Here is a 26,700-nt window from a genome sequence, read left to right as displayed (position 1 = left end):
TTAGGGCAAGTCAGAAAGTCTAAACATGTCATACATGGTCTGTGTAAGTCATGAAAGAATTTATGTTGTACAATTTAAAGATGATTAGGCCTCCAAAATGCTTCATAAAATGTCACTATGACTCATGACTGTACAGCCTGCCTGCTTTACAGCTATATAAGACCTGGGACATGTGTAGTTAGAGGCTGGAAAGAGTCAGGCTTTATCTGCATTTCTGTCTGGATGCTAGGCTCCACACCTACTACATAATTAAAATCCCTTATTTACCAAGATTTTCACCTAAAGTAAAAGTCACTAAGAGTAAACATTGTAATATGTAATTGAGACTAATGAAAAAATAAGTTTACATACAAAGTGTGTAAGGGGAATAAAATGTGTTTTTTTAAGAGATTATAGGAAGGTATGGAAAGGTAAACTTTTGCCTAGGTTAGAGGGTGAAAGGATTGATTTAAATTTTTAAAAAGGTAAAGGTGTGAAAAAGTTGTGGAAGGGTTATAAAAAATTAATTGTAAAACCTTCTATGTGTGGACATATTGGCTAAAATTAAAATGGCATTATTCATTTGTTTTTCCATAAATTGGACATTGGAATAAAAGCACAACAGAGTTTTATTAGAACATTGTTCTGCTCTGAGAAAAAAAAAAAGTAAAGTATTATAAAATGTTTATAAAAATCTTAAATTATGGTCAGACTAAAACAAAAGATTTATAAAATGTTATTTAAAAACTAGCTTTAACATTAAAAATATACTATTGGGAACATAACATTTGTTTTTCTCTTTTAAAGGAGAATTTTATGTAATATTTAAAGATAATGAAAGGTTTTTGTTTACCTTTTAAGTAAACTGCAAAAAAGGGGGTGGGGAGGAAAGAAAGGAGACAGAGTCAGTAGGCCTCAAGCTGCTTTCATTGAGTCTTGATTAGAAAGCTAAGACTCCTCTCTATCAGAATAATGTTTTTTCCTTTAAAAACTTTTTGCATTATCATTTTAGCTAAATGAATTACTTATAGTAAGCTAATATTCTATTTTTTAATATCCATTGTTTTAAGCTTTGGTATTTAACACACTTTTCAAAATCAAGTTCTAGATTATCATGCAAAACCAGCCAAGACTAAAATTGCTTGAATATGCAATTTGAATGAACTCAATGGTCTAAGTTAAATTACCTATGATAACCTATTAGTTATCAGTGCTATGAACCTAAATTGGAGAAACAACTAGTATTCAAGAGGACTCAAGTCTGGTGTTAAGCATGGACTCATGAAGAACCAACACAGCCACCTTGTCCTTCCTGATTCCTTAAAGTTTTTATTATTAAGGTTCTGCATTCCATGACTCATCATGGAAAAGATAAAATAATCCAAATTGAATATATTGATGTGGTGACTTATAAATTACAGAAATAGTTTAAAAGAACTTTATACTTCCATATTCCTGGAAAGATAATAAAAGTTTGAGGTACATGTGGCTACCTCATGGGCCATTTAAACATTTATAAAGGGATTTCGTTCAATTGTCATTTTCAGTGCATGTTTTCTGGTTGTATAAAAGCTTTCCCATGCAAGAGGCCAGATGTTACAAGAGTAGATTATTATGCTACAGTGAATTTTCACCAGGAAAAGAAAGTTTTTTATAGTTCACTGAGGACAATTCCTTCACAATCTAGAACCCAGAGACTGGATCTTCTGAGAACATCAGAGAAAGACTCTCCTTGCCATTCACACTACAGCAAAACTCTGGAGCCTTGAACCTTGGGTTCATAATCTCACAACTGAGAAGGGTTTCTCCACACTCTTGGAACTGTACACGCATTGGTACCCTTAAAGTAAAACTAAGTTTCTCCCCAGAAGAAGATGGCAGCCTTAACGTTAACAACTTTTCCCAAGATCATGGAATAAAACTTCTACTATCACTAGACTCTTATCTTTAAATGTTTTTTTCCTTGTGTATGCCTCTGTGAACAGTAGAAATGAAAAGAGTCTATTATGTGTACTTATAGGGTGTACTTTTATTTATGAAGGATTTTGCAGCCAGCCCTATACATGAATAACCTTACACTTCAATAGATAAAAGATGAAGACCCAATGTAGGTAAGAAACATTAGTTGTATATACGTGGCCTTATAATCAGTCAAAACTCCTCTTAACCCACACCATGGAATAAAGAGAACATTGCCAGGAGGCCTTCACTCTTCTAGAAGGACATCATTTGTTAGGTCCTTTTTCCATGCTTTAGAATAAAAGAGACAATAATTAGAAATATCTCCCTCATAATAGGTTCTACAGCAAATTGTACTTTAATGGCTATAAGTGCCCAACAGACTTCAAATTATCTTGTGAAAGTTATGCTAAATGATAGAATTGGTTAAACAGAGAAGTACCCGTGCAGTTGCTGATACTTGTGGCCTGTGGAGAAATCTATAAAATGTAAATTATAAAAATTCAGTTGTAGGGGATTAATGAAAAGACCACTTAGTCAAGTGAGTAGACTCTTCATCTAGCTCATTCTTTAATCTATTTAATTTTAGGTGGTTTCATTTGTGGGTGCCATGAGTAAGGAGAATATTCCAAACTATTGGCATTATCCTCCCAATAGTCATAACGGTCTTCTTGGGGCACTGTATTCTCTCAAAGTTTTTCAATGTTTGCATGCAATCATTTCTAGAACATCAAATGGTCTCTCTTCAACTGGAATGACAAAAGAAGAAAGAAATGTGCGACCATGAGGACACTGTAACCTATGAATGACATGCTGAGACTGGAAACCTAAAATGATGGTAACTGAGAGTGGTGCTAAGGCCCTAAGTTTTTATTACTCTCTCACCTAAGTAAGAACCTGGCCAAAAGCGGGGACTTTTTTAAAAACAAAATTATGAGAGGTCATTATTTTGGACTGAACTCATGCACTAGGTCCTAACAAACCAAACCAAACTAAAATGGAGTCAATTGTGCTAAATGTGATATAATCAAACTAAGGCTTTAATAAAACACATAAATCCTAGAACAGACCAGGTTTTGTTTTTCTCCTGTACAAAGGGTAGTCCAGCATAGGGTACCCCTATTCAGTCCTTATTCTTTCCTTGCAAAACTCACTGCTCCGCTGCTTCCCAGTGAATTTCAAAACCATATTGGTACATTTATGACAGCAATAGTGACATCAATGATTAAGGTTTTGGGCAATCTCTCAAAATTGAGAAAATGACCACAAGGGGGGGAATTGTTAAAGCAAACTAAATATGGCCTGAGAAAGACTCCATACTTCTATACTTGAATCCTTGTAGATGAACTATAACCTAGCTCAATAGACAAAATCGAGAACCTAATTTAATAGTATGCACCTGAAACAATGGCCAAGTGTTGGCCAATCGCAGCAGCCATACTTCAACTACTCAGACTGCTGAATGTTCAAACTGCATTCAAATAAGGCAAACACTGAGCTATAACCAATCTCACTGTTTCTGTACCTCACTTCTGATTCCTGTGTGTCACTTTATATTTTTTGTCTTTAAATTTGTTCTAACCACAAGGACCCCTGGAATCTCTGTGAACCTTCTGTGATTCTGAGGTCTGCCTGATTCACAAATCATTCATTGCTCAATTAAAGTCTTTTAAATTTTATTTGGCTGAAGGTTTTTTATCACTATCAAAAAAATTTATTCTGTTTCTCCCTGGCACACATTATACTTTCTAATTGTGTACTGAACTGTGTTTAACTTTTATATTGTCTATTTTGCACATAACTCCATGAAGGCAAGGTCCATGTCTATTTTGTTAATCACCATGTACCCAGAGACTTGTATAAATCATAGCAAATAGTCAAAGCCTAATAAAATATTTGTTGAATAAAAAAAGGAAAAGTGGAGGCAGAGCAAGATGACTACATAGAACCCTCCAATGGTGATACGCCCAAGAGGAACACAAATTGAACAACTATGTACAAAGAAAACACCTTCGTAAGAATCAAAAATCAGGCAAGCTATCACAGTACCTGCTTTTAACATCATATGAAGGAAAGGGTCACTGAAGAAGGTAGGAAAGACAGTCTTGAATTGCCAATACCATCCCTTCCTCATCTCCCAGCAGCACAGTATGGCACGGAGAGAGAAACTGTGTACTTGAGGAAGGGAGAAGAAAGTGATTGTGGGAATCAGTGCTGCACTGCTACAGAAAACAACAGAGGAAGAATTCAGTCAGAGCCTATGGAGGGAACATTGAGACCAACCCTAGCCAGAGGCAAATTATTCATTTCAGCAGTCAGAACCTGAGTTCCAGCAAGTCCTACCACCGCAGGTTAAAACGCTCTGTGGTCTTAAATAAACTTGAAAGGCAGTTCAGGCTACAGAGACTGCAATTCCTGGGCAAGTCCTGGTGCATTGCTGGGTTCAAAGCCAGTTGACTTGGGGTGCACATTATCAAGTGAGACACCAGCTGGGGCAGCCAAAGGAATATTTTCATTACTCCTTTCCCAACCCCAGGCAGTGCAGCTTGCAGATCCAAGAGTGATATCTTCTTTCTACCTGAGGAGAGAAAAGGGGAGAGTAAAGAGTACTTTGTCTTGCAACTTTGATACCAGTTCAGCCACAGTACGATATAGCACTAGGCAAAGTCCTCAAGCCTCATTCAAGGCCCCAGCTCCCAGATGACATTTCTAGACCAACACTGGGCCAGAAGAGAACCTACTGCCTCGAAGAGAACAACTCAATCCTGCTGACTAAAGAGCCCTTGGGCTTTGAATAAACATGAGCATTACCCAAGCAGTACTGACTGTGGGCTTTATGTGAGACTCAGTGACATGCTTGCATTAGTTGTGACTCAGCACATTCCCAGTTGTGGCAGTCATGGGGAGAGACTCCTGCATGAGGAAAGGAGAGGGAAGAGTAAGGGAATTTTCTCTTGCAGCTTGGGTACCAACTTGGCCATAGTGTGTCAGAGCATCAGGCAGGCTACTGGGGTTCCTGATGGTATGCCTTGGCTCCTTGATGCCATTTCTGGACCTGACCTGGGCCAGAGAGGAGCCCACTGCTCCAACAGGAGAGACAGGCCTGGCAGCATTCACCACAAGCTGATTAAAGAGATTTTGGGGCTTAAGTGAACATTGACAGTAGCCAGGCAGTATTTGCCATGGGCCTGGGTGGTGGTGGCTGCAGGGAGGGATACCTTTTGCTCGATAAAAGGAGAGGGAAGAGTTGGAAGGACTTTGTCTTGCAGCTTGGGTGTCAGTTCACCTGCAGTAGAATAGAGCACCAAGTAGATTCTCAAGCTTCCTGAATCCCAAACCTGGCTCCTGGATGGCATTTCTGGACATGCTCTGGGTCTGAAGTGAACAGAGGAGGATGACTTGCCACCCTGAAGGTAAAAACACAAGCCTAGCTGGACTTCCATTTGACGACTGAAGAGCCCTTGGGCCTTTGGTGAACATTAGTGATAGCCAGGCAATGGTGATAGCCAGGCAATGGTTGCCGCAAACTTTGGGCAAGACCCAGTGATGTGCTGGGTTTGGGTCTAACCCAGCACAATCCCAGTAGTGGTAGCCACAGGGGTGCTTGTGTCACCTCTCTCTCAGCTCCAGAGAGCTCAACATAGAGAGAGAGACTCCAATTCTTTGGGGCGAGGTAAAGGAAGAGAACAAGAGTCTTTGCCTGGTAATCCAAAAAACTGTCCTGGATTTTACCCAGGACCACCAAGGTGGTACCCTGATGAGTCTGAAAGAGTCACAGTGCTACTGGTGTTAGGGTGTCCCCTAATACAGACATGGCTGCCATAACCAAACTTAGGTAATAGCACTAATTTCCTTTGAATACATGGAAAGCCTTCCCCCCAAAAATAGGCACCAACAAGTTCAGACTGTGGAGACTACAATAAATAAGTAATTCTTCAATGCCCAAATTGATGAACATCTACAAGCATCAAGATCATACAGGAAAACATGACTTCACCAAACAAACTGAATAAGGCACCAGTGATGAATTCCAGAGTGAGAGATATATGACCTTTCAGACAGAGAATTCAAAATAGCTATTTTGAGGAAGCTCAACAAAATTTAAGATAACACAGAGAAGAAATTCAGAATCCTATCAGATAAATTTAACAAAGAGATTGAAATAGTTTTTAAAAATGAAGCCAAAATTCTGGAGCTGAAAAATTCAATTGACATTCTGAAGGACGTATTCGAGCCTCTCAGGAGCAGAACTGATCAAGGAGCAGAAAGAATTACTGATCCTGAATATAGGCTACTTGAAAATACACAGTCAAAGGACATAAAGAAATAAAAGACAATACAAAGGAATAAAACACACCTGCAAGATCTAGAACATAGCCTCAGCTGGGCAAATCTAAGAGGTACTGACCTCTAAGAAGAGGTAGAGAGAGAGAGAGACAGAGATCAGAGTAGAAAGATTATTCAAAGGTATAATAACAACGAATTTTCCAAACCCAGAGAAAGATATCCATATTCAAGTACAAAAAGGTTATAGAGCACCAAGCAGATTTAACACAAATAGCACTACCTCAAGATATTAAATCAAACTCCCAAAGTCAATAATAAAGAAAGGATCCTAAAAGCATCAAGAGAAAAAAAACAACATGCTAAAGAGTTTCAAGCAAGAATGGCATGACATATTTAAAGTGTTGAAGGAAAAACCTTTTAGCCAAGAATAGTATGTCCAGTGAAAATATTGTTTAAGCATGAAGGAGAAATAAAGACCTTCCCAGAAAAACAAAAGCTGAAGGATTTCAGCAACAGTAGACCTCTCCTACAAGAAATGCTAAAGGAAATTCTGCAATCTGAAAGAAATGGACATGAATGAGTGTATGAGGGTTCTCCACAGGGACAAAACCAATACACTAGATGCATAGATAAAGAGGAGTTTATTAAGGAATACTCACTCACACAATTACAAGATGAAGCTCCACAATAGGTTGTCTGCAAGCTGAGGAGCACAGAAGCCAGTCCAGTCCTAAAACCTCAAAAGTAGGGAAGCTGACAGTGCAGCCTTTAGTCTGGGGCCAAAGGTCTGAGAGCCCCTGGAAAACCATTGGTGTAAGTCTGAGTCCATAAGCTGAAGAACTTGGAGTCTGATATTCTAGGGCAGGAAGCATCCAGCACAAGAGAAAGATGAAGGTTGGAAGACACTGAGTCTGCTCCTTCTATCTTCTTCTGCTTGCTTTATTCTAGCTAAGCTGGCAGATGATTAGATTGTGTCCACCCAGATTGAGGTTGGATTGGCCTCTCCCAGTCCACTGACTCAAAGGTTAATCTCCTTTGGCAACACTCTCACAGATACACACAGGAATAATACTTTGCATCCTTCAATCCGATCAAATTGACACTCAATAACAACCGTCACAACAAGCAAAAAGAAGACATCCAAAGGAACAAAATGCACTGGCAATAGTAAGTACATGGACAAATACAAGACATTATAACACTCTAATTGTTATGTGTGAACTACTTATCTCTTGACTAAAAGGAAAAAAATGAAACTATCAAAATTAACAATTAAAACAATTTTAAAGACACAGACATTATAATAAGATAAAAATAGAAACAACAAATAGTTAAAAGTATGGAAGATAAACTAGAATATGCGTTTTCTCTTTGCTCGTTAGTTTAGTTGGTTTTTTCAATCAATGTTAAGTTGTTTTCAGTTTGTAATCATGGGTTATGAAATGTTACTTTCACGTATCATGGTAACCTCAAATTAAAAAACCTTAAACAGATACACAAAAAGAAAAAGTAAAAAATAAAACAAACCACCATAGAAAATCATCTTCCCCAAATGGTAGACAGAAAGGTAGGAAGGAAGAATGGAAGGAAGGGAAAAAAGGAAGAAAAAAGAGAAGATCACATAATAACAAGAAGAGAAGTTATAAAATGGCAAAAGTAAGTCTTTACTTATCAATAATAATATTTACTGTAAATGGACTAAATTATCCAATCAAAAGACATAGAGTAGCTGAATGGATTTTTAAAAAAGGCCCAAAGATCTGCTGTCTACAAGAAGCACATTTCACCTATAAACACACAAATAAAGAGAAAATAAAGGGATGAAGAAAGAAATTCCATGCAAATAGAAACCAATAAAGAGCAAAACAGACAAATAAGGTCATTATATAATGAAAAATATGTCAATTCAGAAAAAGCATAAAACAATTTTAAACATATATGCACCCAACTCTGGAGTACCTAGATATAAAAACAAATATTAGAGCCAAAGAGATACAGATTACAATACAATAATAGCTGGACACTTCAACATCCCACCCTCAGCATCAGAAAGATCATCCAGGCAGAAAATCAACAAGGAAACATCAGCCTTAATCTCACTATACAGCCAATGGAACTAATAGATATTTACAGAACATTTTATCAAATGGCTGTAGAATACACATTCTTCTCCTTAGCACATAGGTCATTCTCAAGGATAGAGCATATGTTAGTACATAAAACAAATATTTAAAAATTCAAAAAATGAAATCGTGTCAATATCTTCTCTGATCACAGTGGAATAAAACTAGAAAACAGTAACAAGAGTAATTTTGGAAACTATGCAACTGCATGGAAATTATACAATATGCTCCTTAATGACAAGTGGGTCAATGAATACATTAAGAAAGAAATTTTTAAAATCCTTGAAATACATGAAAATGGAAAGACAACATACCAAAACCTATGGAATACAGAAAAAGCAGTACTAAGAGATAATTTATAGCTATACACAACTACATCCAAAAAGCAGAAAAACTTCAAATAAACGACTGAAAAAATTCATCTTAAACAAGAGATAATGAAAACCTAAATTACTAGAAGATCAGAGCAAAGATAAATAAAATTGAAATGTTAAAAACAATACAAAAGATCAACAATATGAAAAATCAATTTTTGGAAAAGGTTAACCAAATTGACAATCCTTTAGTCAGACTAAATAAAAAAGAACAAATAAATAAAATCAGAGATGAAAAGGGAGACATTGAACCTGATATCACAGAAATTCAAAGGATCGTTAGAGACTACTATGAGCCACTATATTGCCAATACATTGGAAAGCCTAGAAGAAATGGATAAATTCCTGGAAACATACAGCATAGCAAGATTGATCCATGAAGAATTCCAAAACCTGAATAGATCAATAACAAGTAGTGTGACTGAAGCCATAATAAAAAGTCTTCCAGCAAAGGAAAACTCAGGACATGACTTTATTGCTGAATTATACCAAGCACTTAAATAAAAACACCAATCCTACTCAAACCCTTCCAATAAATAGAGTAGGAGGGAATACTTCCAGTCTCGTTCTGTGAGACTAACATTATGCTGATACCAAAACCAGACAAAGACATATCAAAAAGAAAACTAAAAGTCTCATATCCCTGATGAGCATTGTTGCAAAAATCCTCAACAAAATACTAGCAAACCAAACCCAACAATACATTAAGGTGTTTCATCATGACCAAGTGGGATTTATCCCAGGGATGCAAGGATGATTCAAGACATGCAAATAGCAAAGAGTATATAAAAATGTGCTCAACAGTATTGATCATCAGAAATGCAAATCAAAACTATAATTAGATATCATCTCACCCCAGTTAAAATGGCTGTGATCCAAAGGATAGGTAATAATGAATGCTGGCAAGAATGTGGAGAAAAGGGAAACTTTGTATGCTGTTTTGGGGTATGTAACTTAGTACAGACACAATGGAAATAGTGAACATTATGGGATTTCCTCAAAAAACTAAAGTAGAACTTCCATATGATCCAGCAATTTCACTGCTAGGTATATACCCAAAAGAAAGGAAACCAGTATATCCAAGAGTTATCTGCAATACCATGTTTACTGTAGCACTATTCCCAATAGCCAAGATTTGGAACCAACCTTAGTGTCCATCAACAAATGAATATATAAAGAAAATGTACAAAATACAAAATGGAGTGCTATTCAGCCATAACAAGAATGAGATTTTGTCATTTGCAATAGCATGGATGGAACTGGAGGACATTACATTAAATGGCATAAGCCAGGCATAGAAAGACAAATTTATCATGTTCTTACTCATTCATAGCAGCTAAAATTAAAGCCATTGAATTCATGGAGATAGAAAGTAGAATGATTGTTCCCAGAGGCTGGGAAGATTATTGGGGAGACAAGGAGAGAAATGAGAATGGTTAATGAGTATAAAAATATAGTTAGATACAATGAATGAGATCCACTACTTGATAGTACAACAGGGTGACTACAGTCAGCTATAATTTACTGTACAGTTAAAAATAACTAAAAGCATATAATTGGACTGTTTATAATATAAATAAATGATAAATGTTTGAGGTGATGGATATTCCATTTATCCTAATATGATTGTTACATTTTATATGCTTGTGTAAAAATATTTCATGTATCCCATAAATATGTACACCGATTATGTACCCATGATAATTAAACATTAAAAATTTTAAGAAGGTAAAATAAAGTAAAAGCATTGACATAATTAACTGAAAGGGTATAGATTTTGATTAAGCATTAATGAAGAAAAGTGCTGCATATTTTCAAAGCTTCTATAAAATATTATTGTCAGTTAACATGTATTAAGTGTCTACTACCTGCCAGGAAATATGTAGATTAATGTACATTTCTCACAACAAACCTGTACAGTAAACACAAATATATATGTTTTTCCTGTCGAAAAAAATAAGTTTCGGTTAGATTAAGCAACGTGCCAAATTTACCAACTTGTAAACAACAGTTTCTTAATCTATGCAGTTCTAAGACCTGCCTATTACACAAGAGTTTGACTATTAATGTAGATTAGATATTATGTATTCAAAGCTGTTAATGTCTCTGATGAGAAAGTGAGGTCCAGAGAGATGAGTGCCTTACAGAATGCCATACGATTAGCAAATAAGAGGCAAGGTCTCTGGACTTTCTATCCAAAGTGTGTTTATCTCCTCTATGTTGAAACACAAATAGCAGTTAAAACAATAGTGAATCATATCAGAAAATCTTAATAACTTATCTTGTTCAAGCAGGAGGTCTACAAATAATTTACACTATTGTTAAAAGAGTCTTCTTCCTGCCTTAGAGGGATTATGCTTCTTCACTGTTTTAGGTACTTAAAAGGTGTTATATTACTCTTTGTAATTTGACACTTTTGAAGTACAAATATAATAGGAAGGCATTTTGCAAGAAATATGTGTTCTAATTAATGACTACTCTCTGTGTCCTTCAAACTTTTTTCATCAAATTCTTTTATTGTGCAGGAAAATACATTATTAAATACATATTTTTAGATATACAGGCTTTGCTTCATTCGTAAATCTAAAGAAACTATTCTTAAAGTAGAATGAAAGAAAGAAGCAAGACAAAATTATCACTGAAAGCTATCTAGCCAGTTTTCAGGTGATAAAAATAGTCTACCTCCCTAGCATATTTACGTTTTTCTGAAAGTTTACTGTTCCTATATCTACAATAACTGGCATGTTGTATGTGTTAGCAAAGGGATTTTGGGAAAAAAGTTTCAGGAAGCCCAATAACAGCAAAAACAATGTCAACAATAACAATAGTAAAAATATATCACTGATTAAGGAAATACTTTGTGGCTAGCAGTGTGCTCTGATCATCTTTTTCCATGCTCCATCTCATTTAATTTTCACAGTAAGCTAATACTTAAACAAAAATACCTTTATTATCCCATTTCATTGATAATAAAATTGGACTTCAGAGACTTTAATTAATACCTACAACTTCCCAGGTGGTAATGAAAAAAGCCAGTATTCTGACCTAAATATTCTGACTCCAAAGTCCATGAACTTATCTAACAATAAAATTTGAATATTTAAGTGAAGTCTTTGCAAAGGGAAATATTTTTTGAAAACTGTACAATACGCTTCAGAGATTCCCTAGTGTTTCTTGAAGGGTTGAGGATCATTGACCTACAAAAATAGCTTCTTAGGTACTTTTAAGTAAGAACAAAATAAGTTATGTAATTTCCTTCTAAATTTAATAAACACCACTTTGTATATTCTGAGTCAAACATTTATCTCAATTTACTTGAGCTGTGGATGAAGGGTTGTCAAAGTGGGTTGGAAGGAAACGGTATTCCAGAAAGAAAGGGAGTCATGCAGAGAGGAGCAACAAGGCTGCTTTTGTTAAACTGAAAGTAATTCAGTGTGATTAAAGAGTAAGGGGTGGCATCTCGCTCACCTGATAACCTTTGCTAAAACTTGTTGCCCAGGCTGAAGTGCAGTGGTGCGATCTCGGCTCACTGCAACCTCTGCCTCCCGGGTTCAAGAGAGTCTCCTGCGTCAGCCTCCCGAGAAGCTGGGATTACAGGTGCCTGCCACCACACCGGACTGATTTTTTTAGATTTTTAGTAGAGACGCCTGTAATCCCAGCATTTTGGGAGGCCAAGGCAGGCGGATCACGAGGTCAGGAGATGGAGACCGTCCTGGCTAACATGGTGAAACCCCGTCTCTACTAAAAATACAAAAATACAAAAAATTAGCCGGGCGTGGTGGCAGGCAACTGTAGTCCCAGCTACTCCAGAGGCTGAGGCAAGAGAATGGCGTGAACCCGGGAGGCGGAGCTGGCAGTGAGTGGAGATTGCGCCACTGCACTCCATTCTGGGCACCAGAGCTAGACTACGTCTCAAAAAAAAAAAAAAAAAAAAAAAATGTTGGCCAGGCTGGTCTCAAATTCCAGACCTTAGGTGAATTACCTCCCTCAGACTCCCGAAGTGCTGGGATTACAGGTGTGAGCCACTGCGCCCGGCCGTGAAGTAATTCTTACCTTGAAATAATAAATCTTACTCTACATGGTTGACATGAGAATTAGGTATTTCAAGTGTCCTATTGTTTAAGCAGGAACTTAATAATGGTTATATGACTGAAAGAAAGGGTGGATGGGAGGACATAGTAAAATGTGAGCCCACAGGTGGGCACAAGGGAAATAGTAAAACAACAAGGGAAATTCTGACATACTATAATTTTAAAATTAGTTCTAAATGTTATTCTTATATTTAATCTTGTTAAAAAACAAGATTAAACCACATGAAAGAATTTGTAGTTAAAAAGAAATGTATGATTACATTTGTGCCTTAGAGCACTATTGTGTCACCGTGGCAACAGATTTAAGACAGGTCTCATGATTCAGGGAGACAATAGAATCATGGAAACGATGTGTGCAAACTACTTTAGTAATTCAAACATGAAATTATTACAGCCAGAAAAAGTCAAAGTTTTAGAGATAGAAAGAAAGAGAGGACTGCAGTTGATATTTAGGAGGTAAAATAATAGGTTATGGTGACTAATTGGATGTGGATATGAAAAGAAATAAACATCCAACAAATCCAGGTTCCTGGTTTGGATGTCATTTAACTGTCATTTAGATAATGAGGCTGGGAAAAAGAGAAACAAGCTGTTTCTCCCATGAAAGGATTATAAAATTCAGGGAAAAAGGTGGCAAAGACAGAAAGCATTTCCTTATCATTAATAAAATGGCAAATGCTTTTATTTTGGAAAGAAAGGTTTGTGATCAGGAAGCAAAATATATAATTTCCCATTGATGTTTTTCCATATATAATAAATGAAAGGACAAGGGACACCAATGATGTAACTCTAAATGAGATAAGAAATGAAATCACACTGGTTTTATTTATATAAAACTTGTTTACCTAAATCTTATATTTTTCTCCTGGAAGGTAAGGAAGTGGAGAGTTAAAGACAGAAATTATAGTGATTAAAGGTGCGTGGTTTCCCTTTACCTTTATAATGTGGTAAACACCTGTAATTCTTTGAACTACATCATGACACAGGTAACCAACTCTGCTAAATACACAGAAAGTCGATCCCTTCTTTTGTTGCATAAAATATTCATGAATGTTAATCTCTGTTCATAAATAAGTGTTTCCTAGAACAATAGAAATGCAGTTAATTCCAAAAATTAAGTGAAAAATTCTGGGCCCCATCATTACAATATGTTCACTCTGAAGGAAAATAGCCTTAATATCCAGGGTTCTAGGAACACTGATATTCTGCAGGATTTGAGAACTTATGATTTCTCACTTAGTTTTTCATTTAGAATAATTAATTGGAGTATTTATCAAGAAGTTCAGTAAAAGTTGTAATTTTTTCATTATTCTGTCAATTAAAAATTCAATTGTAAATAACAGAAATAAACATTTCAATTGTAAGTAACAGAAATAAAAGTTGTAATTTTTCATTATTCTATCAATTAAAAATTTCAATTGTGGCTGGGTGTGGTGGCTAACGCCTGTAATCCTAGAATTTTGGGAGGCCAAGGCAGGCGGATCACGAGGTCAGGAGATGGCGACCATCCTGGCTAACATGGTGAAACCCTGTATCTACTAAAAATACAAAAAATTAGTCGGGCGTGGTGGCAGGCACCTGTAGTCGCAGCTACTCGGGAGGCTGAGGCAAGAGAATGGCGTGAACCCAGGAAGCAGAGTTCGCAGTGAACGGAGATTGTTCCACTGCACTCCAGTCTGGGCAACACAGCTAGACTCCGTCCAAAAAAAGAAAAAATCAATTGTAAATCATAGAAATTTGAAATCAAAATGTTTAAGGAAAAATTATTTGCATAAGCTCACATAAACTGAACTGTACAGGGTTGGGTGTGGTGTTGGGAATGGAGAAATTCAGAATTGGCTTGGTTGTGCTGTTTCTGAGTTGCTGCCATTTCTTTTTTTTGGGGAGGGAGTCACCGGCTCTGTCGCCAGAGCTGGCTGGGTGCGGTGGCGGGATCTCAGCTCACTGCAAGCTCCGCCTCGGGTTCCTTCTCCCTGCCTCAGCCTCCCGAGTAGCTGGGACTACAGAAGCCCGCCAACTCCGCGGCTAGTTTTTGTATTTTAGTAGAGGCGGGGTTTCACCGTGTTAGCCAGGATGGTCTCGATCTCCTGACCTCGTGATCCATCCGTCTCGGCCTCCTAAAGTGCTGGGATTACAGGCTTGAGCCACCGCGCCCGGCCGAGTTGCTGCCATTTCTAAATGCTATGGTTTGCCTCGGGTTACTTCAGGCTTATAGCATCAATAAACCAAATTTTTTAAAAAGGGTTTGATTTCCTTGTAGAAAATTGATTTTCATCAGGTTTGATTGACTTGACTTGGAAAGATGCCAGTCCCTGAAGTAATGAATATAATAAGAAAGATAGAATGTGCTGATTGGCTTTTCCCAAGACACATAATGCAGGTCTGGTGCCTGGAAATGAGGCCAACTCCATCCAAAATACCTGAACTGAGGTTGAAGTAACCATGATGATTCATAAAGCAAAACAGGACTATTAGTAGATGCAGAAAGTTTTGATGTTGGGTTTCAAAATTATTAAATACCCGCTACCAAATAAACAACTTGGAAGTGGTCCAGGCACAAGGCAAGGACAAAATAAGTTTACTAAATCAGTGAATTTTGGAGGATTCTCTAGAATTCTATCTCCACTGAATTTCTTGAGCTGTTGCAATACAGAAGCAAGGACAATACAAATATAAAGTATTTGTCTTTGTATGAATAGATAATTTATTTCAGTTGATATATAGATGGCCAATAAACATAAGAAAGAGTTCAACTGTATAAACTGTCAAATGAAACATAACATTTTCATTTATCAAATTGGCAGTTTTAAAAAGATATTGCTAATTGTTGAGGCTGGAGTAAAAAAGGCCTCAAATATAGTTTGAAAAAATAAAACCACTGTAATATTTCTGCTGAGCAGCTATCAATGTAAATCAAGAGTCTCAATAATATACAATGCCTAAAACATGGAAACAATCTAAATTTCAAACAATAGTTACACTTATAATGATAAATTGCAGTGATGTTCAATATCACAGAATTCTACCAATGTATTTTTAGGATTAGATCAGTATATGGTGAAATACATATAATATAATGTAAAACTAAATAGCAGTGAGGATTTTGCAGTGTATTTTCTATATGCACTTACATTAATATGTTTTAATACTATATATAATACATGCATGAATGCATGCATATACACACAATAAATACACAAAATATTAATTATGGTTATCTTTGAGTCATTGATGAATCCACAATTTTTTATATCATACCTTATATTTCAAATGATCTTCAAAAAATATAATTCTGACTTCTAATTACACTGTAGAGCTATAGTAACCTAAACAGCATTGTACTGGCATGAAAACAGACACTTAGACCTACAGAACAAATAAGGAACTCAGACACAAATCCATACTTCGACAGTGAATTTATTTTTGACACAAGTGCTAGGAATGTACACTGAAGAAACTACAGTACCTTCAATAAATGGTGCTGGGAAAACTGGATATCCACATGCAGACAATGAAACTAGACCCCTAGATCGCTCACCAAACATAAATGTCAAACCAAAATAAAGACTTAAATCTGAGACCTGAAATTATGAAACTTCTAAAAGAAAAATTGGAGAAATTCTTCAGGACATTGGTCTAGGCAAAGATTCTTGAATAATACCCCCAAAGCACAGACAATCAAAGAAAAAAAATGGATAAATGGAATCACATCAAGTTAAAAACGCTCTATACAGTAAAATAAACTGTCAACAAATTGAAGAGATAAGTCACAGAATGGGAGAAAGTATTTGCAAGCTATCCATCTGAATATGTAATAAGCTCAAACTTTACAGGAAGACAACTAATAATCTGATTTAAAAATGGCCAAAAGACCTGAATAGATATTTCTCAAAGAAGACATGCAAATGGCAAACAGATATATAAAAAAGGTGCTCAACATTACTGATCATCAGAAAAATGCAAACTGAAACTACAAAGAGATATCATCTCATCCCAGTTAAAATGGGTTTGAGCCAAAAGATAGATAATAATGAACGTTGGCGAGGGTGTGGATAAAAGGGAACCCTAGTACACTGTTGGTGGAAATGTAAATTAGTACAACCACAATAGAAAACAGTATGGAGATTTCTCGTGAAACTAACAATAGATCTGCCATGTGATCCAGCAATCGCATTGCTAAGATAGACTCAAAATAAAGGAAATCAGTATATTAAAGAGATATCTGCATTCCCACGGTTACTTTAGCACTATTCAAAATAGCCAAGATTTGGAACCAAATTAAGTGCCTTCAACAAATGAATGGATAAAGAAAATGGGGTATTTATATACGAGTGCTATTCAGCCGTAAAAAGAAAAAGATCTTGTCATTTGCAACAACAGATGGAACTGGAGGACATCATATTAAGTGAAATAAACCTGGCGCAGTAAGATAAACTTCTCATGCTCTCACTGATTTGTGGGAGCTAAAAATGAAAACAACTAAACTCATGGAAATAGAGAGTAGAAGGATGGTTACCAGAGTCTGGGAAGGGTAGTAGGTAGAGGGAAGTAAGGGGTATAGTTAATAAATGCAAAAATATAGTTAGATACAATTGATAAGATCTACTATTTGATAGCACAGCATGGTGACTATAGTCGACAAAAATATACTGTACATTTAGGAATAACTAAAAGTACAATTGAAATGTTTGTAACACAAAGAAATGAATGCTTTTGGAGATACTTTATTTACCCTGATGTAATAACTATTATGAATTATATGTCTGTATCCAAATTCTCATTTTCCCCCAAAATATATATACCCACTATGTACCCATAAAAATAAAAAATAAAAAAATTCACTTTTGTAACTAAACAATTTATAATCTTTTCCCTTGCCCACTAATGTTAGCAACTTAATATATAGACAATTGTCATCTCTTCTGTATGTCACTATAATTATCTTCAGACTACTAATAGACTTCTCCCTGACTCCCTGGCACATATATATACACACATATATATGTATGTGCGTGTGTGTGTGTGTATATACATACATATATGTGTGTATATACGTACATATATACGTGTGTGTGTGTGCGCGCGCGCGTGTGTGTGTGTGTGTGTATTCTCCCAAGTTTTGCCAGAGTTATTTTTCTAAAACATATCTGGTAATACTTCTGTATTTTAAAATCTTTCTTCGTTTTCTGACAGTATCACTAATCTCTGTAATGTTGTACAAAAGGTCCTTTAGAGTCTTCCTTTAGTGACCTATCTAATTGCATATCCTGTTATTGTCCATGTATGTACTTATAACTATGGTGCCAGGGCTTGTGCAAGACCCAACTTGCTTGGAAAATTATACCGTCCTTCATAACTCTGGATATTGGCTTATACCATTCTAGACATTAAAATGTCTTTTAAACCCTTTCCAGCTTCCAAAACCTTAATGCAATATTTTCTACTCTAGTATACTTTCCCCCAATTCTTTGTCCCCTGGCAGACTTGGTCTTCTGTAATTTCTATGGAATTGCAGGTACTATAATCCTTAGCCTGTATCCCACATGCACAACAGAGCAAAACACTGTTAAATATTTGAGAGTGAATGTTTAAAGGAGTACCTATAGTTTGAATGAAGTCACAAAATGCTTTGGGAACTCAAAAGAATTATATTATTAATTCCTTCTGAGAACTTAAACTACCATTAGATTACAGTACTTCTTAGGTACATCACCATTTGTTTCTTTTACTTTTGGCTTGCACAACATCTATTCTCTCAGTTCTTTACCTTCCTTTCTGTTGATTCCTATTCAGTGTTCTTCTATGTATTCCACACTTCCATTTGCAGACACATCCCAGAATCTATGTGTATTCTTCTTTACCCATCTTTTTCTCTGAAAGAATAATACAGTCTCACAGTTTATTAGTAAACTCATATCATGATGGTTTACTAATTCCATTTTTGCTCCAGATCCATATTTAACATTTTTCTGACAAATATGTATTAATTCAGAAGGTAAATCTCTCTTTGCCCACTGCTGAACTTATCATCATTATTCTTTTTGGTATGATCATCACCTTATTTAGCAATAAAATATGTCAATATCACAAATATTTTTTCCTAAATCTTTATTCCATACTAATAATTTTCATTTTCATTGATATCACCCCCATATTTTCATGTTTTGCACATCCTTTCAAATCCCTTTGTCTAGTGCCTAATACAAGTCTTTATTTCTCTAAATGATACTATTAAAATATAGCAGTCTTGCTCTTGTTTACAACATTTTTTAAAGGCCCACTTATTTATACATATAATTTTATCTACAGAGAAATGAATTTTATGCTAGTGGTTATACAGCATGGGTTTGAATCTGATAATCCTCGTTTTGTTCTTTTTCCTAATCCATTTATACTGACCTTTGGGACATTACTTAGCTTCTCTAAGGTTCCATTTTGCCAACTTTCAAATGCAGTTAATAAAACTTATCTCTTAGTTTGTACAGAGGATTTAATTAAATGAGATCTTAGATGTAAAGGCTTAATATTTTGCATCAAATATATAAAGGCATTTCTGTATTCATTGTGAAATTGATAAATGATGGGGCATTGGAAGAGGAAATACTCCTATTTCTCTCCCATGTTCAGGATCAATTATTAAATTGTAAACACTTTAGTAGATGTAGAACTGAAACATTATTATTATTATTATTATTAAGCTGATATTGTAAATTGTGGTTTATATCAGTGGTCAAGTGGGGTTTCTAATTTTGAATCACAGAATTAAACAAATTCAGACTCTTGGTCACAAGAAATGCTGATTGAGAAAGCCCTCCTCATCAGGGCACAGTGCACTGCTATAGAAGGCATGACTTGGAAGAGAGGAGAGAAATGTGTGCTCCCAGTGGGTGAGCATCTCCCTTCTGGGAAAGCACAGAGAGAACTGTAATTGGGCTACATTTGTCTAGTTTATTTGTAAACTCTTCAATCAAATCAGGTATTTCCCATGAGAGAAGTGAGGGAATGAGAAAAGAAAGGGGAGATATGGTAGTAGAGCTGCATCCACATAAATGAAAACACTTGGACAGGGAAAGTTCCTCTATAAGGATGACAAAGCCATTAGTTTATGCTGGACCTAACAGACACCCATTTAGTGGTAACTAATGATATACACTTATCTTCCAAAAATAAGTTTTATATTACCATCAAACATTTCCAGATATCCCCAAAAGCCTTAGAGGAAGAACATTAAAACATAAAAATGCCTTCATATATTCAATTTCTTCTAAGCTAAACTCTTCTCACTTTTTCCCACACATACTCTGTCACTCCAAAGTAGTTTCTAGAAATCCATATTTTATGGCCTTTTCTTACATTATTTCTTCAGCCTAAAATGTTCTTTGTTCTTCAGACCCTAAGTTAAATGCTAATTTTTCTTTCCTCTTGTCCACATTATGAGCCTGTGCTTTTACACAGCATTTATTCCATTCTTTAGGATATTAATTATTCAGCAAATCTCCACTATCTACTAGATTTTACACTGCTCTAGTATTCTAAATTCTAAATTCTAAATTCCATATGTACTTCCATTCCCATCCCATCAACCAGATCTCATCACAATATATAGCATATAGGAAATGCTTAATATCTGTTCAATGAACATGAATTAGTTCACCTGTATTTCTATCTCCAGACAATGTATTAAAGTTATTAATCAGGACTGATCCTAGTGCTTGCTATATTATATATTGCTAATTCATCTGGGATTCAAAAATGAAAGATTGGCAACTATTTTGCAATCCAACGAATAGTATTACAGTTTTAAAATCAGCTATCTTTGCTTTGTTATGACAATTCACATGACTTTGACCTATAAAAAGAGTGTTGACACAACTGCAGTTCAGAAAGTCAAAGGGTAGATTTTTATGAATTTGTAGCTCCTTCCCCAGAGAAATGCTGTAGAACTTTTATTAGCTCTATTCCCTCAAGCCTCAAGGAGTTAATAAAATCTAAATTCCCTATTCCCTCTATGGAATAATATTATCATAGACTTACAACCACTATAAATGAGAGCCTAGATAATATATTGTATTTAGAAGTTACTTCTAAAAGTAATAGAAACCACCTGGTCATCCACTCCCTCATTCAGTTATGGCAGCCAGATTTATGAGCTTGTAGGCACAAGATTGCCTACATCTTGTGAGTAATTAGGTTTGGGGTGGGAGAGGACATGAGGAAATGTACTTTAATTAATGGGCTACTTTGATCAGACACTGCTTCTTTAATCCTTGAAGAATGCTTAAAAGATAGGTAATTGTGAATCCCTCACAGGAACATTCCCTGAATGGGATGATGCAAATATACTCAACTGTCTCTCATCCTTGGCCAAGTCCATGTTTTCAAAAAGAGAGGGCTAAAACTTTTGTCTTCTGTTGGAACAAGTTTAAAATTGATGAATTCATAATGAATTGTGAATTTCTTAGTTTATCAACAATTGCGTGCATGTAGCTTTCACTGTCTTTGTTTTGTTCCTTATGCTATAGTACAGACTGAATGACAAAAATATTATTTGTAATTGATTTGGCAGTAAGAAAACCTTTTCTCCTGGTATACATTTTACATGGCAAAATCTTACTCTACTTGGTAAAATTTTTGTTATTGTATTGTAAAATTCAGTTATTGTATTGTGGCAGGGCTTTATTGAATTAAACTATCTGGGTAACCCCCTACAGAAAATGTCTTCCCCACCCAAAATTTAATTCAGATGCCAAGACTGATGATGACACACACACCTCAAGAGGAAATGAAAAGGTTTGTTGCTCCCATAATGAGCTTTTCTGGGAGAACAAGGCAAATCTCAAGCAAGTCCAAAGATGATGACTCGAGAAACAACTGGCTTGGGGTTTCTATGGTCAGGGATTGCAGCTGGGGTGATGGTTCCTACATGGTTTGACCTTCCTGTCCAGAATGAAGGAAGAAGCAAGCAGTCTTTCTCATTAGCTTGCCTAGACGTGGGGCAGAAGGTGAAGAGGGAGAGGTGGAGCATAAATGGTATCAACAGTTTAACATTAAAAATGCGGTCAGGTTACAAAAGAGCCCCATCTTACGTATCAGGGCATTTTAGATAAAGCTCCAACAGATAACTAGCTCAATATCACAAAATTATTGTCAGAACCAGAACCCATATTAGTAGGTGATTTCAAAGGATTCATCTTTTCCACCATACCCACACTGCCTTCCTCAGAAGAAAGGGACTCAATGACAAATTAAGGAGTTATTGGCCTATTTCCATTTGAAAATATTTCCTAAGATGCTCTGATTGGAATGGATCTAATGAGTGATTGCAGTGTATATGCATTCCCTGTCATAGAAACAATGTGTAAGTCAGAATCTGTTTTTGGAAAACATGGTCCCCTATTTAATAGGATTTTTTTGAGATATGATGGTAAGACTCTAATAATCTAATTCCTTTCCTTGCCTGATTAAGTTCCATAGTTTTTATCAACTGTGCTGCATGTTGTAACAAGGGGGCAAAACATCTTTGTCAGGTCAATTTCGCTTGTTCAGAAACAACAGGGATTCAGGATAGGGTCCACTTGGGTTCCAATGCCAACTATTAGTTTACTTGCCTACTTTTCACTCCTGTTGCTTAGGTCCTCATTCTGGTACTTGTTTGTCTAAAATATTTAGCCCTTATCTCATTCCTGCTTTTTCTTTACTACATAATACAAAATTGAAGCTGGAGCACTGAATGCTTCTAGGTCTCTGCTTTTCTCCCACATGCTATCACAGATTACAGCATGGTATATCTAGCCTTCATTTTAGATCCTAGTTAGGCCATCAAAGGAACCACTATAGAGTTTCTCTAGCCTGAAATAGTGTTCATTGGTGCACACAGAGAGAAAACCCAGTTCTGAATGCCAGGCTCTCCCCTCCTCAAACTGGCCTGACTACTCCTCAGGAGGCTTTCCTATCTGCCCTAAAAAGTCCATAATTCATTTATTTTATTTATCTTTTATTTTTTTTAAATAGATGTTTCTTGGTATCTTTTAAATAACTCATTTTTTAAAATTTTCATTTTTTAATTTTTGATATGGTTTGACTGTGTCCCCACCCAAATCTCATCTTGAATTCCCACGTGTTGTGGGAGGGACTTAGAGGGAGGTAATTGAATCATGGGGACAGGTATTTCCCATGCTGTTCTCATGATAGTGAGTATGTCTCATGAGATCTGATGGTTATCATAAGGGGGAGTTTCCCTGCACAAACTCTCTTTGCTTGCTGCCATCCGTGTAAGATGTGACTTGCTCCTCCTTGCCTTCTGCCATTATTGGCTTTCCCAGCCATGTAGAAATGTAAGTCCAACTAGATCTCTCTCTTATATATAGCCCTATCTAGGGTATGTCTTTATCAGCAGTGTAAAAACAGGCTAATTCAATTTTTTACCAGCACCTATTTTGTTAGTAACCTTTATCTTTCATGTCGTCTGCTAATTGATTTCCTTCTTGACATGTAGACTTTAAAATATTGTTTCATGAGTTTTCAGAGTTCTGAAAAGCTGAACCACTTAGAAAAGTTTTAAGAATCTGAAAAACAACCAGTTATAAAATTTCTGTTTTCTAGTATCTCATAACCTGGACTGGTTCTCTCTGATTCACTGTCAACTTACCCAGTAGTGTCTCATAACAAATAAGCACTATTCTTACTGTCTTGCTTTAATTTTAGAAAGTACATTGAGTATGTCCAATTCTACAAATCTTCTCATTTGATAGAAAAACATAATCCATTTTTAGTCTGTATCAGTAATGGAGAATTTTCCAATTCTCTTTCTGTCCCAGGCCTCTCCTCAATGATAAAATGAATTATGTTGTTATTATTGGGTTTAGATGCCCCAATGGAATCTGTACTTTCTATTCTTGACCAATGTAGTGGAAGACAGACAACCAAATAAATATTTTTCCACTAAGTAGTGGTTCTTTGAAGGTCCATCTATATGACTCTTAGGAGCTAAGGGCCAAGAATCCACCCATGTCAAACAGCAGGTTGTTATTTTATTTATCTTTCTAAAAGGCAATTGTTGGTTTAATGGTATCCAAGTAAATTCCATTTTAATCTCCCCAAATTTACCAAAAAGTTGACTTCAGAGCCATGAGTAAATCTACATTTTTCCTTCAAGAGAGGACTTTCTCCCAACCACTATGATTCAAAATATAACACTATAATATAACACTAGGGTTTCTGTAGTATGATTGGTCCCACACCAGGTTACTTAAGGGTGTATATCTGCTGCTTGAACCCTAAAGACCTCAGCAGGGCCATGGTGCCCAGCTGAGGAGATGACCCTGAGAACCCAAACATCCCAGAGTGTCTGAGAACCTACCAAGAAAAACAGTCCCATCACATACACACAGTAGGCGAACAGCCAGATAATTAGCTTAAAAGCAGCTTTGAGATGGGAGGCAGTGCCCACCTCTAAAGCTATCCTGCTGCCATCCAAGAGTGCCTTGTATGTAAGTCCCTTGGCTCACTCCTAGTTTGAGGGATAGTTTTTCCTTGTGATTCTCAGTTTTTCCCTTTACAGATTTGTGTTTATATCTGCACATTAATTTGAGGTATTCCTATAGCAATTAACATGGACAGCAGAAGCTGTTTAACTAGTCGATGAATTTGTAATATAACCTAGTACCAGGACCCTTGAATCCTGGCAGGTCCTGAAGGAACTCAAGTCCCTTGTATCTTAAAAGCCACATCTCTATAAGTGAGGCAGTCTGCCTAGTAAAGAACACAGAATTTGTAATATCTCTAGATTCTAATTCTGGTCCTGACATTTGTAAACTATATGATATTGGACATGTTATTTTACCTTTTTTAAAGTCAGTTTCATCATCTATGAAAAGGGAATAACAATTTCTACCTCATCAAGATAATATAAATATTTGACTGAATCAGGAATCCCTCATTTATAGTGACACCAATAACCTGTAGCTATTATTAGTAAAAGTAAAATATTTGGCCTCATGGTCCATCATTGGAAGACAATACTCTCTTCCCTTCAGTTTTTTTTTTTTTTTTTTTTTTTTTTTCCATAGAAAGAAGCTGGTAAAATACCCCTATGTGTTCTGTTCAAGAGTTGCATGTTAATGACACTGATTCTCAGTTGGCATTTAACAAACTATTGCTAAAATTTAGCAATAATTTTAACATCCCTAGTTGATGCCCCTGTTCTTTCCTTCTTTTGTAGTGTCTGAACACCTCAATCTTTATAGTCTCTTAATTAAAATATAATCACTTTTTAAATTGTGTGTGCTCTCAACTTTCCTTTCTTCTAGCTGAATGTATTTCTGTGCCTTTACTTATGGTTGGCTACTATTCGTTGACCTTTCTAGGCTGTATATCTTCCCTAGGTTCTTTGAGCTCATCTGCTTTCAGGATCAGGCTCCATCAGTTCAGTCTGTCTTTCCACTGCACTTCACCTCGTTTCCTTTTCACCAATTTCTTGTTAGTTTACTAGCTTGTATAACTCTATGCTAAGAATTGTGATGTTCATTTTACCCCTTATCCTAATGTCCCATTATCTATCTCTTTTATCTTCATTCAGCCATGGGTGTGTACCATTCAGAAATACTTTATGAAAAAAATTGAGTGAAAAATAGTTCTATATGAAATAAAGTTTTTCAATATTATTGAATCTCAATTTCCTCTACTAAAGACAGAAAAAATGTTATTTTAAGTTAAAATACATTTTAAAATATATATACATATATTTTATATATGTATATATAAAATATATGTATAACAATATTTTTAAAAATAATACTGATCCAAAACAAATAGAAAAAACAAACTTTTTTAAAAAATTAAGGGTAATTCAGTTTTGCTTTCTATGCATTACCTCTTCTTTACTTCTTTAGCTGAACTAAAAAATAATAATAATTAAAGCAATTGTGTTGCCAAAAGTTGTTGGGAATGTGAATGTGGTTAAAAGATTTGAGGAGTGGAAATTGAGGGAACCTTATTTCTTGGAAAACAGTAGTGATTCATTCAATCTGTGTAAAGGGATGCTCCAACCAAAGTATTTCATTTTGTGCTTTATATTTTATGGTGAAAAGAGTAGATGAGAGTCTGCTTGAATACCAAACGTTTCTTGTTATGCAACTGTTTCCATTTTCAACTGCCCTCCACGTATAAATGTTTAAGAAAAGTAGATTTTACCTGAAGTTTAGATCTCGTCTTCCTTTTTTAATTTAAATTTGGACCTCTAAATGTATAGGCTTATTATTGATTGTGAGTACCTTAGATGATGATAATGATGATTATCATCGTGGTAATATTTATAACATTAAAGGCTCCTTTCATATTCGAGGTTACCTTTCAATGTCGTGAAATGAAATCAAAAGCTGTGTCTGTAGGAGATGAACATAGTAATGTGACTACTGTATGCACCTCCAAAGTTTCACTCTAATAAAGTATAGCCCTGTTCCACCTGACTTAGAGATTATAGAAATAAATTTGAATGATAGTAATAATCTAGGATCTATGTGGGAAAAAAATGATATATCTCGTCTTTACTGAAAAAAGAAAAGATTCAATTAGCTAAAGTTATTTAAAACTCATTTATCATCTCAGTCATTAGAATAGTTCTGAAAACATCCATTAAATACCTCAAGGACCAGGAAATTCATTATACATGGGTACCAATTCAGAATACAATATGCTAAACACCTGCTATCTTGTTGTCAACAATAAATGATTACAAACTACTATGTTAACATTTAGAACCTGTTAAAATAGGCCAATGTGAATACAAGTAAAACAATGTCAGTAAGAGTAACATTGATTTAAAAAGATGCTAATATTTTACTTTGGAGTGACATTAGCTACTGAAAGTATATACACAAATCAAAACTG

At 35.7% G+C, this 26,700-nt stretch overlaps 1 long non-coding RNA gene across 1 annotated transcript; it reads right to left on the bottom strand.

Annotated features, from left to right (window-relative positions):
* Window positions 1-1,047: 1,047 nt before the first annotated feature.
* LOC103886035 lies at window positions 1,048-22,776 on the bottom strand. The gene is made up of 3 exons (XR_002524136.2): window positions 20,167-22,776; window positions 18,581-18,686; window positions 1,048-2,687 (listed from the first exon to the last, which is right to left on the bottom strand). It is a non-coding gene; the product is annotated as an uncharacterized LOC103886035 (long non-coding RNA).
* Window positions 22,777-26,700: the final 3,924 nt, after the last annotated feature.

The sequence above is a fragment of the Papio anubis genome, chromosome 1 (assembly GCF_008728515.1).
Source record: "Papio anubis isolate 15944 chromosome 1, Panubis1.0, whole genome shotgun sequence".
Classification (NCBI taxonomy): domain Eukaryota; kingdom Metazoa; phylum Chordata; class Mammalia; order Primates; family Cercopithecidae; genus Papio; species Papio anubis.
The sequence above is the reverse complement of the archived record's forward strand: the minus strand, read 5'-3'. Positions and strand labels throughout refer to the sequence as shown.